Raw genomic sequence first — 13,607 nt, 5'->3', positions numbered from 1 at the left:
AAATGTTCATTTACCTTTGGGTAGAGAGACTAGATAAGCGATTTCGCTTGTACAATCTGTGCCATGTGTGAAGGAATGTGTCAGAAAGAACAATTTAAAGTTTTTTTTTTGTTTTTTTGTTTTTTTTTTTAAAAGATGTATTTATTTATTATGTATACAGCATGTATCCCTGCAGGCCAGAAGAGGGCACCAGAACTCATTACAGGTGGTTGGGAGCCACCATGTGGATGCTGGGAATTGAACTCAGGACCTCTGGAAGAACAGCCAGTGCTCTTAACCTCTGAGCCATCTCTCCAGCCCAATTTAAAGTTTTTAACTCCACTGGACCATTTCCTGTGCAGTGTAGTGTGGTGTGTAGCGCGGTGCTGGGAATCGAGCCCAGAGTCTTCCTATGTGCCAGCAAGGGCTCTACCACTGAGCTACACTCCCAGCCTATTTCCTGTTTAATTTATGTGTTAAAAATTATGTGTATACATGTTTGTCTGTTCAGGGTATACCTTCTAAATACATTTCACATTGGGTACTTCAAGAAAATAAGCAAAAAACAAATCATGAAGGTCTATTAGTTCCTGTTCCTTTCGTATAATAAGATACTCAAAAAAACCTCACTGTGATGACATTTGTTTAGATCACAGCTTTGGAAGCTGAAACTCCAGGCAGCACCTCCGGTGTGCGTGAGGTCAGAGGTCTGGTCTTTAGCACAGGAAGAAGAAAGAAGAAGGCAAACACTGGAAGGGATAACCAAGTGCACATGTGTTTTCATCTTTTTTCTTTTCTCCCCCGACCCACCGACCGACCCCCAGACAGGGTTTCTCTGTGTAGCTCTGGCTGTCCTGGAACTCTCTCTGTACACCAGGCTGGCCTCGAACTCACAGAGATCCACCTGCCTCTGCCTCCTGAGTGCTGGGACTAAAGGTATACACCACCACCACCACCAAGCTATATTTTCATCTCCAAGGAGGCAGATCATCAAGTAAGCAAAAACAAGCATTTATTAGCAATACAAGAGTCCTTTTAGTCCCCACTAGCAGAGTATGAATGGGCCTGCTTGTCTACAGCTTCTCCAATAGAGGGAGTTGTGATACTTTTGAATTTTTGTTACGATGCTAAATAATAAATGGTAATTTAGTGTAGGTTTTTCATGGTAAAATATATAGAAAACAGAATTTATCATCTTAATTCTATAATTCAGTAGTATTAAGTATATTCACAATGTTATACAACCATCACCACTACCTATTTCCAGACCTTTTTAACAACATCCCAAATAGAAAATGTATTCATTGAAAAGTAATTCCAGAGTTGGGCATAGTGTTGCACACCTTTGATCCCAGCACTCAGGAGGCAGAGGCAGGCGGATCTCTGTGAGTTTCAGGACAGCCTGGTCTACAGAGTGAGTTCCGGGACAGGCAGAGCTACACAGAGAAACCCTGTCTCAGAAAACAAAACAAAACAAAAAGTAGTCCAAGGCTGGAGAGATGGTTCAGCAATTAAGAACGTGTGCTGCTCTTCCAGAGGACTCTAGCTTATTTCCTCATAATTACCTGTAACTTTAGCTCTAGGATATCCAACATTTCTTCTGGCTTCTGAGGGTACACACCACACACACACACACACACACACACACACACACACACACACACACAGAGACAAACAAATGAGTGATAAAATTTTTAAGAGTAGGTGTGTTTGCTCAACACCTTTAATCCCAGTATTCCGGAAACAGACAGACAGGCAGATCCCTGTGAGTTCAAGGCCAGGTTGGTCTACAAAGAGAGTTCCTTGCCAACCAGGGCTACAGAGAGGGACCCTGTTTCAAAAACAAAAATCTTAATAAGAAAAAAATAACTCCAGGGCCAGCAATATTGCTCATCAGGTAAAGATGCCTGCTCTTAAGCCTGACAATCTGAGTTCAGTCTCCAGGACCCACATGGTAGCAATAAATAAGTAAAAATAAAAAGTAACCAACACTTGCTGCCCCTCCCCACAACATCTAGCTACAATCATTCATGATTTTGCTAGCCCTGGGTACCCCAGATGAGCAGGACCATGAAAATATGTGCCTGGCTTATTTCAGTTAGCATGATGTTTTAAAGATTCTTACATGTCACAGCATATGTCAGAATTTTACTTTTATTTTTTTTTTTTTTGTTTTGTTTTGTTTTTGTTTTTGTTTTTTCGAGACAGGGTTTCTCTGTGTAGCTTTGCGCCTTTTCTGGGACTCACTTGGTAGTCCAGGCTGGCCTCGAACTCACAGAGATCCTCCTGGCTCTGCCTCCCGAGTGCTGGGATTAAAGGCGTGCGCCACCACCGCCCGGCTGAATTTTACTTTTAATGACTGAATAAAAGTGGGGTCACAGAACAGTGGAATGTCATTCAAGAGTATTTGTATTGTTTTTGCCTTCTGGCTGTAGTGATGATATCACTATAACCATTTAAATACAAGTTCTTGTTTTATTTTTGGTTCAGTTCTCACTGTGTAGCCCAGGCTGGCCTGGAACTCACAGATCCGCCTGCCTCTGCCTCCCAGTGCTGGGATTAAAGGCGTGTATGCCACGATGCCCACTCTGCATGCAAGTTTTTGTCAGGATATATTTTTCTTTATCAATTTGGGGGTTTTTTTGGGGGGAGAGGGTAATTTTTAGACAGTATCTTACTATTTAGTCCAGGCTTGCCTTAAAATCACAGCAATCCTCCTACCTCAGCCTACCAAATTCTGGGATTACAATATGTGATATTACATTTTGCTATATTTTTCATTTCTAATATCTAAGAGGAGAATTGTTGGTGCCATGATAATTGTTATTTAGTAGTAGTAGTAGTAGTAGTAGTATTGGTTTTTTGAGATAAGGGTTTCTCTGTGTAGCTTTGGAGCCTGTTCTGGAACTTGCTCTTTAGACCAGGCTGGCCTTGAACTCACAGAGATCCGCCTGCCCCTGCCCCCTGAGTGCTGGGATTAAAGGCGTGCACCACCACCACCACCACCACCACCACCACCACCACCACCACCACTTGGCAATTTTTGTGTTTTTCATAATAGCTGTTCCAGTAGGTGAGAATTATATAATCCCCCCTTCTCTCTCCCTCTTCTCAGGGTGAGCATCAAACACAGGGCCATGTATAGACCAGGCACTTGAATGAGCTCCTCCTGAGCCACCTCCCCAGTCTGCGATCTACTATAATGTTTTGATTTTAAGATACATTTATTTTATGAGTGTTTTTCCTACATATATGTCTGTGGACCATGCGTGTGTCTGGTGCCCTTGGAGACCAGAAGAAAGCATTGAATCTTAATGTCTAGAAACCAAATGTGGGTGTTGGAGGAAACCTGGGTCCCTCTGGGAGAACAGGAAGTATTCTAAACTGCTGAGCCATCTCTTCAATCCCTACCATAATAGTTTTGATTGGCAGTTCCAATAACTAATGAAATGGAACATGCTACATATGGTGGTTGAAGATTTTCTTATGTTCTTTGGAGAAAATCTATTCAAGACCATTGTCCTCACTTGTGGGAGGTGTGCTGGAGACTGAACCCAGGACCTTGTGCATGCATGTGCTCTACTACTGAGCTGCATCCCAGGACCTCTCTCTCATTTTTCTTTTTTCTTCTTACAAAGAAAAAGGAGGGATTGGTGGAATGGCTTCCTTTGTTTCCAAGCCTGACCACCTGAGTTTGATCTGTAGGACCCACATGGTGGATGGAGAGAGCCGACTGACACAGATTGTCCTCTGACTCCACACAAGCACTGTAGCACATGCACACACACCCCACACACTGTGCAAATACACAATAATAATAAATAAAATTTGTTTTAAATGTGATGAATCACCTTCACCAGTCCTACTTGGATGGATCATAATATCACAGAGGAGGCAGGCAGCTCATCCCTCAGCCTGTCTCTGTTGCTCTCAGCCACCACGGCCCATACCCACACTGGTCCATACCCACACTAGTCCTGGTCCATACCCACACTGGCCCCAAGTGATGGCTTCCTCTCCAGTTCCTACAGCCTCCAAAATGGTTTCTCAATTTTCATTTGAAAAAGTGTGTCATGCAATACAGCAGTTTGAACAGTCTTGCTCAAAATGTCATGTCCACCCAGACATGCAGTCTGGTTTGAGATAACAGGCTTTGCAGATATAATTAAGAAAATATATATATACATACACACACGTATATACACATATATAATTAAGGGTCTTGAGAAGACATCATGAATTTAGGTCAGCCCTTAAATCCAGTGACTTTACAAAAATGTCTTTACAAAAAAGTAGGAGGGGAGCCTGGGGGGACAGCTTAGTCAGTAAAATGCTTGCTTGCTCTGCTAACACGGGGACCGAGTTCAAGCCTCAAAACCGCGTGAGAAGTAAACGGCCAGACACTAGGGTGCCCGCTGTAATTTCAGCAGTTGGGAAGGTAGAGACTGGTGGATCCCTGGCCCTTAATGACCAGCCAGCTTAGCCTGATCAGCAAGCTTCAGATCCCAGTGAGAGACCTGTCTCAAAAACAAGGAGGGCGGGCAATATGGCTCAGGGGGTAACGGCAACTGCTAACAGACATTTATGACCTGAGTTCAGTTTCGGGGACCCATGTAATAGAAGAGAAGAACTGACTCCTACAAATTGTCTTCTGACCTCCACATGTCTATACATACAAAATAAATAAATGTAAATTAAAAATAAGATGGGACCACTCGGGAGGCACAGAATGGGACCTCTGAGTTTGAGGCCAGCTTGGTCTACACAGTGAGTTCCAGGACAGCCAGGGATAATACACAAGAAACCCTGTCTGGAAAACCACACACAAAAGAAAAACAACAATCAGACATAAGTGGATGGCACCTGAGGAATGGTACCCAAGACTGACCTCAGGCAGGCCTCCACATGTGCTTGAACATGTGTGTGCGTACACATACCATGTCTCAGTAGAGCCTAAGAACAAAAACAAGCAGGGAAGGAAGACATGGTAAGCATACCTGTCTACTGCTGGCCGCATGGGTTCTGCCTTCTCCTCCTTTCCTTATTCATGGACCCAAGTCACACTACAGTGTGTTGGGAGGACATTGTTGTGGGAACTTTCCTGAGAGACAAAAACAAAGTTTACTTGCCCTAAGGAAGCACCAATGACAGGCTGAAATAACAATTCTACCACAGTCCAACCTGTTTTGACCCCAAAACAGCTTCATTACAGAAATAACCCCCCACCCCCAGCATTGATGACGACTTCCCAGCTGCACAGGTGAAATGCTTCACCTCGTTAACCTTCTCGTCCACACATTCTACCTTCTGAGGCAAGGAGACCAATGCACCTGAGTCAGAATTATCAACAGCTGACAGATGCCAGGTGGTGGCGATGCACATGTTTAATCCCAGCACTCGGGAGGCCGAGGCAGGCAGATCTCTGAGTTTGAGGCCAGCCTGAGCTATAGAGGAAGTTCCAGGACAGCCAGGGAGGGGCTACACAGAGAAACCCTGTCTTGAAAAACCAAAAACCAAAGAAACAAAAGAGCTGACAGGAAGGTGCTGGAGGGAGAGGCTGAGATCTCGGGGAAGGGCTGATCACCCTCTGCAACCACTCTTTCAGGGAGGGAGTATCATAGGCACAATCTTGAGGGTCTCTGGGGAACTGTCATAGCTGCTCTGATCTAGGTGGCAATAGTGTCAGGCAGTGGTGGCACATGCCTTTACTCCTAGCTCTTGGGAGGCAGAGGCAGGTGGATCTCTATGAATTCAAGGCCAGCCTGGTCTGCCTGGTGAGTTCCAAGCCAGCCAATATTATGTAGTGAGACCCTGTCTCAAAAACCGGACACACGGGGGCTGCAGGGATGACTCAGCAGTTAAGAGTGTGTACTGCTCTTCCAGAGGTCCGGCGTTTGAGTCTCAGTAACAACTTCCTGTAATACCAGCTCCTGGGGGACCCAACTCATCCCGCCTGTGTGGCCACCTGCACTCATGTGCCCATACAAACTGATAAAAGTAGTTCTTTAGCCAAGTGATGGCACCACACATCTTTAATCCCAGCACTCAGGTGGCAGAGGCAGGCAGAGCTCTGTGAGTTCGAGGGCACCCTGGTGTACAGAGTGAGTTCCAGGATAGCAAAGGCTACACAGAGAAATTGTATCTGGGGGAAAAAAAAAGTGGTCCAGGCAGGCATGGTGGTGCACACTTTAGTCCCAGCATTTGAGAGGCAGAAGCAGGTGGATCTCTGTGAGTTAGAGACCAGCCTGCTGTACAGAGAGTTCCAGGACAGTCAGGGCTACACAGAGAAACAAACCCCAAACACTAAATAAATAAATAAATAAATAAATAAATAAATAAATAAATAAATAAATAAAAAGCTGGCAATGGCTGTTATGCTAAGAGAACAGTGTTGTACAAAAGCAGGAACTGGTAACCGGGCCTTATTCCTGTCCCTTCCAAGAAATGTAACCTATTTACTGCAGTGCTGTCTGGGCAGGCTGGGCTTGGCTCCTCTAGAAGCAGGCTGATTTTCAGAGCGCTAGGCTGCTGGCTTCTGTGGTTTAGAATCCAGTGTGACTGCCTTTGGGGGACCTCTCAGCGGGGCAAGTGAAGGACACAGAGTGGAGACTCCATTCACTCTGATGCTTCCTTAAGGAGTAACTCCGTCATCTTTTTCTGCCCACCCGGAAGTAATAAGCCCACTCCAGGTACCACACCTTGTTGTGTGCAAGCCTGCTCTTCCTCCGTGGACTCTCACGGGTGACCTTGAATTGGGACGTGGAAATGCCCTATTCCTGTCCCAGGTAGCTGGCTGGCACAATGACAACCTTACCCTTCTCAGAGGTACTTTCCACACCTGGATTTGATTACGGAAGATCTTGCCTCCTAGGGCCTATCTCCAGGAAGTATCCTCTCGCCTGACCTTCCCAGGATGTCTAAGTCCCCCCCCCCCCCCCCCCGCGCCGCGCCCCCCAGTCTTCCAGGCCTGATGGATTCCAGCTGAGAACCGTGTGCCACTGATGCTGCTCCTCCTCCAGCGCTCAGCCGAAGCCCAGGCCCCAAAGCCGCCTCCCTGACGCCCCAAGGAGGACTCAAGGACCAAGGGCATCTACCGGAGCAGGGTGGTCCAAGGCTCTGAAACAGCCGACTTGGGCGCACAGAACAAAGGCACAGCGACTCCAGCTGCCTGTGAGCCGCTAGCGAAGCGGAGCATCAAGCTGCAGGTTCCAGAGTCTTACAGCTGCTTGTTTTGTTTCTTGAGACTGCCCAGGCTGCCCTGGTACTCAGTAGAAGTCCAGACTGGCCTCTCACTTCTCCTGCCTTGGCCTCCCCAAGTGCTAGAATTACAGGCACGAGCCACCATACTAGAGGAACACTGTTTGCCATAGTGCAAAGGAGGAAACTGAAATAAAAACACTGGAGAGGGGAGTAAAACCCTGTCCATACAAACCTATTGCTAATATTGCTTCTTTTTTCTTTCTGGATTTTGTTTTTAGACAAGGCCTCACTAAGACAAGGGTAAGTGTTAATGTTTGACCACTATACTGTATCCTCAGCCCTTTATATTTTTTTGACACAGAATTTCATGTAGCCCAGACTGGTCTCTAACTTGCTATGTCTTTGAAGGGGACCATGATCATCCTCTCTCAACCTACTAAATGCTGGGATTACAGGTATACACCTGCTAGATCCCAAAGAAACTCAGGACAAATAACTAAATGAGGTGCCTGCTAAAGATCAAAGCAGATGCTGGCTGTTAGTTAATATGCTGATCGCCCCTTGAAATCCCACCCCTTGCTGCCGCCCTGCATCCTGACATAAAAGCCTCATTCTAAGGAAAAACTCCTCCCCTTCCTCTCTCTGTCTTCCGCCTTCCTCCCAGGAGGGGTGCTCGCTCTCTCTCTCTCTCTCTCTCTCTCTCTCTCTTTCTCTTTCTCTTTCTCTTTCTCTCTTTCTCTTCTATCTTCTATCTTTCTCTTCATCTCTCTATTATAATAAACTCTGCACGTGACTGCAGCGTCTGGGTTGTGAATTGCTGCCCCGCCCCCGTATCCTGGGGGGTGGGGAGGGTCTCCAAGCAGTAATTCATAAAACTGGCTCCCTGGCTCTCTCAGCATAGCAAGTACCTGTTACAAAACATAGCTCCTCTCAGCTTCTCACCCCCCCCTCCCCCGCTCTCTACCCTAACTGTCTCCAGCCCCTGAGCTTCCCATTCCTGTATAGCCCAGGCATTTGGCCAAGTGCTCTCTTGGCCTCTTGGTCCTTAGTCTCTTGGCCATTTGATTCTTCTCCCTCTCCAGATCCCTTCCCTTGTCCCGCACTCTCTTCCTCTTCTGCTCTGCCCCTGCCCCCATCTCATGGCCTGGTTCAGTCTGGACCCTTCCAGATGCCTCTGGCTGTACTCTCCCTCATATCTACAAGAAAAACCTCCTCAACCGTACCTAGGAGTGGTCAGGTCCTTATTTCTTCCACATCAACATGTCCAGCTTTTTTCAGTTTGTTTTGTTTTTCAAGACAGGGATTCTGTGTAATAGCTCTGGCTGTCTTGCAACTCACTGCCCAGGCCTTTTTTTAACATTTTATTTGACACAGAATATCACTAAACTTCTTCTCTTTGGCCATAAACTTATTATTCTCTTGCCTCAACCTCCTGAGTCACTGGGATTATAGTCTTGGGCCATTTGATTCAGATAAAAGTTTAAGAGTTTTTAACTCACTGACTTAATTTTCTTAGAATTACTTATTATTCCCTTTGTACAAGTTAGCATTTTATTTTATTTTTTATTTATTTATTTATTTATTTATTTATTTATTTATTTATTTATTTATTTGGTTTTTCGAGACAGGGTTTCTCTGTGTAGTTTTGCGCCTTTCCTGGAACTCGCTTTGTAGACCAGGCTGGCCTTGAACTCACAGAGATCCGCCTGCCTCTGCCTCCCGAGTGCTGGGATTAAAGGCGTGTGCCACCACCGCCCGGCCAAGTTAGCATTTTAAAAAGCATAAATAAGTCAGGGTTAGCATTCTTTTAAACATAAATAAGTTAGGGCTGCCGACCATAGCATGTTTTCTTTTACAAATACAGTGTGTGTGTGTGTGTGTGTGTGTGTGTGTGTGTTGCATGTGTATGTTCCTGAATACCATGGCCTGTGTATGTTCCGGACAGAGGACAGCTTTCTGAAAGTCAGAGTCACTTCTTCCACCATCTGGGTCCAGGGGATCAAACTTGGCTTGTCAGGTTTATCAATAAATGCTCTTACCCACTAAACCATCTTGCTGGCCCTTAAATACTTTTTTGTCATGTTTTTCCATATGGGGCTGTCCTAGAACTCACTGTAGACCAGGCTGGCCTTGAACTCAGAGATCTGCCTGCCTCTGCCTCCTGAGTGCTGGAATTAAAGGTGTGCCCCACCACTACCTGGTTAAATACTTTTTTTTAATTGGAAACCCTGACTCACTCTGTTGCCCTTACTGGCCTACAACTCTATGCAGATGGATGAAGAAAATAAATAAAAGGGTAAAGAAAGGACATGACTGCTCCTAGGGATGGTGGAGCAGAAAGTTTATTGTAGATAAAAGGGAGAGCGTAGGTAGAGGCAGGGACATCTGGGAGAGTCCAGAGTGGACATGACCAGACTGAGCTGGGCTATGTGGGAGGGAGGGGGGAGGGGAAGAGAGAAGGGAGAGAGGGGAACCAGGTGCAGCAGCCAGGAGGCCCAAAGATACAAACAAAGGGTGGGTAACCAAAATGTCTGGACTATATAGGGAAGAGCCTCTGGAGGAGGGCAGCCCAGGCCCTGGGCTGTGGAGTTCAGGGTAGAGAGTGGGGGTATGCCAGCTATCTAAGAGGTATGTGTACTCTGTAACTGAGGGATGCTGGGAAAACTCAGCCAGATCCTCTTGGATATGTTAAATAGGCACCTCAGATGTTTGTCCTGAGTTTGAAACTTGACAGCAGACTAGGCTGGCCTCAGAGTCAGAGACCTGCCTGCTTCTGCCTGAGTACTAGGGTTTGACACCATGACTGGTCTTAAAAACACTAAAGCCGGGTGGGCTGGGGGGAGAACAAGGGAATCCATGGCTGAATTGTATTGCAAAATAAAAAAAAAACAAAAAACAAACAAACAAAAAACACTAAAGCCAAATGTAGTTTTTTTTTGTTGTTTTTTTTTTTTTGTTTTTTGTTTTGTTTTTTGTTTTTCGAGACAGGGTTTCTCTGTGTAGCTTTGCGCCTTTCCTGGAACTCACTTGGCAGTCCAGGCTGGCCTCGAACTCACAGAGATCCGCCTGGCTCTGCCTCCCGAGTGCTGGGATTAAAGGCGTGCGCCACCACCGCCCGGCTACCAAATGTAGTTTTCATCCCAGTGCTCAGGAAGCTGAAGCAGGAGGATGGAAAGTTCGAGGCCATCCTGGATTACCTAGAGCGTTGCAGGCCAACAGGTGGTGTTGCAAGTGTGTACTCCCAAGAGTTTGAAGGGAGAAGGAAAAGAATCAGCAAAAAAAAAAAAAAGAAAAAAGAAAAAGAAAAGAAGCAGCCGGGTGGTGGTGGCGCACGCCTTTGATCCCAGCACTCGGGAGGCACAGCCAGGCAAATCTCTGTGAGTCGAGTCCAGCCTGGTCTACAGAGCGAGATCCATCAGGAGTTCAAGATCAGCCTTTGCTGCAAGATTTCCAGGCCAGCCTGGGCCCATGACACCTATCTCTAAAAACCCAAAAACAAAGGAAAATTTAAAAAAAAAAAAAAAAAGATGGCTGATAGAATGCTTGTCTACCACACACAAATCTTGTGTTCAGTTCTCACTAACACACACACACACACACACACACTATGATATTTGTGTTGGTTTGAATGAGAATGGCCCCCATAGGCCCATCTATTTGAATGCTGGGTTACTAGGGGGTGGAACTCTTTGAAAGGATTAGAAGGATTAGGAGGTGTGGCCTTGCTGGAGGAAGTGTGTCACTAGGGTGGGCTCTGAGGTTTCAAAAGCCCAGGCCAGGCCCAGTTTCTCAGCCCTGTCTCTGTCTCTCTCTCAGCCTGTAGATCAGGATGTAGCTCTCCTCTCGACTGCTCCAGCACCACACCGGCCGCCACGCTCCCTCCCCACCGTGATGCTAATGGACTAAACCTCAGAAGCAATCAGCAAGTTCCCACTGAAATGCTTTCTTTTGTAAGAGTTGTCTTGGTTATGGTGTCTCTTCACAGCAATGGAGCAGTGATTAAGACAGTGCTGAACAGCTGTAATTACCCGCCCGCTTTCGAGGACAGAAGCAGAAGGAGCAGGAGTACAAAGTCAGCCTTAGCAGGAGTTTAAGGCTGGCTTAGGACAGATGAGACCCTATCTCAAGACAACAAACAAAAAGCTAAAGGAATATAATATATTAGTTAGGTGTAGCCTCTTCTTGTTCTCGAGGAACTCCTGTGTCAGACAGGCTTCTTTGTCAACGGAGGCCCAGGGAGGGATGGTGCCATGGTACTCAGTCCAAGCAGGCTTGGTTGACCCCGTGGCTTTGACTTGGGCTCCATAGCAGCCAGACTCGCACCTCCTCTGAGCCCTACTTCAAGGCTGTGGAAACTTTCTATGGCCTAGCTCCTGGGCGAGGTTAGGATCCTCTTCTGGTCACCAACAGCATGTGGGGCATTTGTGGTACATTTCTGTCCAGAGGTCTCCACACTCCTCCGACTGTCAGGGTTGAGGAAGTATCGCGCTTAGCTCCCCACAGGGAACTCTTCCTTGTTCTGTCTCCAGTCAGAACTAAAGGCCCCAGAACCCTTCTGCATGTGTGTCAATAAGGGGTGCATAACCCTAGCAACTTGGGAGGTGGAGGCAGAGAGACCACAAGCTCAGGGACAGTACGGGCGGCTCAGGGAGACAACAACAAAGACACGGTGCAGCTCAGTAGTAGAATGTTTGCCTGGCACACACATCCCACCCTCTTGCCCTCGGAGTCCTGACTCAGCCAGCTGCATGTGTTACTCTAGGCAGCTGGAGCCCAAGGCAGGCATATCCAGAGAAGGAAATCGCCAAGAGCAATATGGTCCTGCGCGGTGTGCCATGGACACAGAAGTAAATGGGGTTGAACCCCGGCATCCTGAGGTGGGCTCTTCCATGTGAGCTCTGGGATGAACAGCACCTGGATGCTGCTCCTGGGCCCTGGATGACAGTCACTGTAGTGGCCTCTGTTTGTGGTCTTCTGATTCACAGGTTGTCTCCATCTTCTCTAGGGTCCCTGTGATCCAGTCCAAGCCAGATCTTTGGGCCTCCTGGAGTCCTTACCCGCTTTGTACCTTTACACTACAAAGGACAGGGAGAGCTCCCCCTCCCTGGCCAGCCCCTGCAGTCCCCCAGACTCTCTCCAGTGTGCACCTTGAGGCTGCCCTCCCCAGCCCAGCCCCCCCGCTTCTTTCAGGGAGCTCCCCAGTCTTTGTGGCTTCCAGCTCCGAGCTCCGAGCTCTGAGGCCATGACTCTTCTGACAAAAAGAGCAGCTCAAGGGGTTATCATGAGGATTAGGTAGAGCTGTGGAGCTCTGCGTGTCCAGGCCCATTCATGCAATCAACACTGGGGCCTCTTAAATCCTTTGCAGTGAGGGTGATGTCATGGGGTTCTTGACCTTCACTCTGTCTAGTCTTGGCCTAACCCAGTGCTCTAGGCCTGCGCCTTCATCTTTCGCCTGCATTTAATTCTGTGCTCAGCCTCAAGAAGGCTCCTTGAGGAGTTCCTTTGCTACCCAGAAGTCAGGAGCAGTTGGTTGAACTTTTATTTCAGAGCTAGGGAAAAACAAAAACTAGTACACTTGAGAGGCAAGCTCAGAACTGACCTGTGTCACATGTCTTTGGAGAAAGCAGTTTGCTTTAATAAACCGTTCTGGGAAAGGGTAATAGGAGTTTTATTTTCAGCTCCTGATGACAGTAACCACTGTAACTGAGCAGAGCTTGCCGCTTGTCAAGGTGAGAGCAGGATGCCCAGAAGGGTACAATCATTCCCAGGGTGGGTCTTACTGATGGTGCCTTATCAGGAGAGGGCAGCCAGGGAGAATGGACCTCCAGGGTGGACTCCCATGGATAGCACATTCTCAGGAGAACATGGGGGTTGGACTGGGCAGGTTGAATCTGGAGAAGGTTCTCCACTAAGGGAAGGCCCAGATGAAACATGCCACAATCATGCTTTCCTTGGAGAAGAGCCAGTAGGGGCCTCTAGATGGATGAGGGCAGGGACAGCTTCAGTGTGCCATGACATTTAGGGCTGAAGGGAAGGCAGGGACCCTCGGAGGGAGTGGCAGAGAGTAGATAGAAGACAAGACTGTTTCTTTACATCCACCCCAGGGTTACCCAGCCCCCTCCCATGCTGTCTCCCACCCAAGGCTTGACCTACCATTGGTTCTCAGGACCCATGTGTGCCCAGGGCTCTGTCAGAGCATTAAAGTGAGAGTCTGGGCAGCAGAGGAAACCATCTGGGGACAAGAAGTGATTGCAGAGTGACCGAGGACCCAGGGATGAAAGGGGTGAGGGGAGAAGCCTGGGGTGCTCAGTGTGGAAACTAAGAGGGCTTTGAACCCTCCCAGAGCACAGTCTGTATTCCAAGACGGGAGAGAGAAGAAGAAACAGAAGCTGAAGAAGCAGGATGCCAAGGGAGGCAGTGACCATTCC

The sequence above is a fragment of the Peromyscus eremicus genome, chromosome 8a (assembly GCF_949786415.1).
Source record: "Peromyscus eremicus chromosome 8a, PerEre_H2_v1, whole genome shotgun sequence".
Lineage (NCBI taxonomy): Eukaryota > Metazoa > Chordata > Mammalia > Rodentia > Cricetidae > Peromyscus > Peromyscus eremicus.
Note: the sequence above shows the minus strand (reverse complement) of the source record.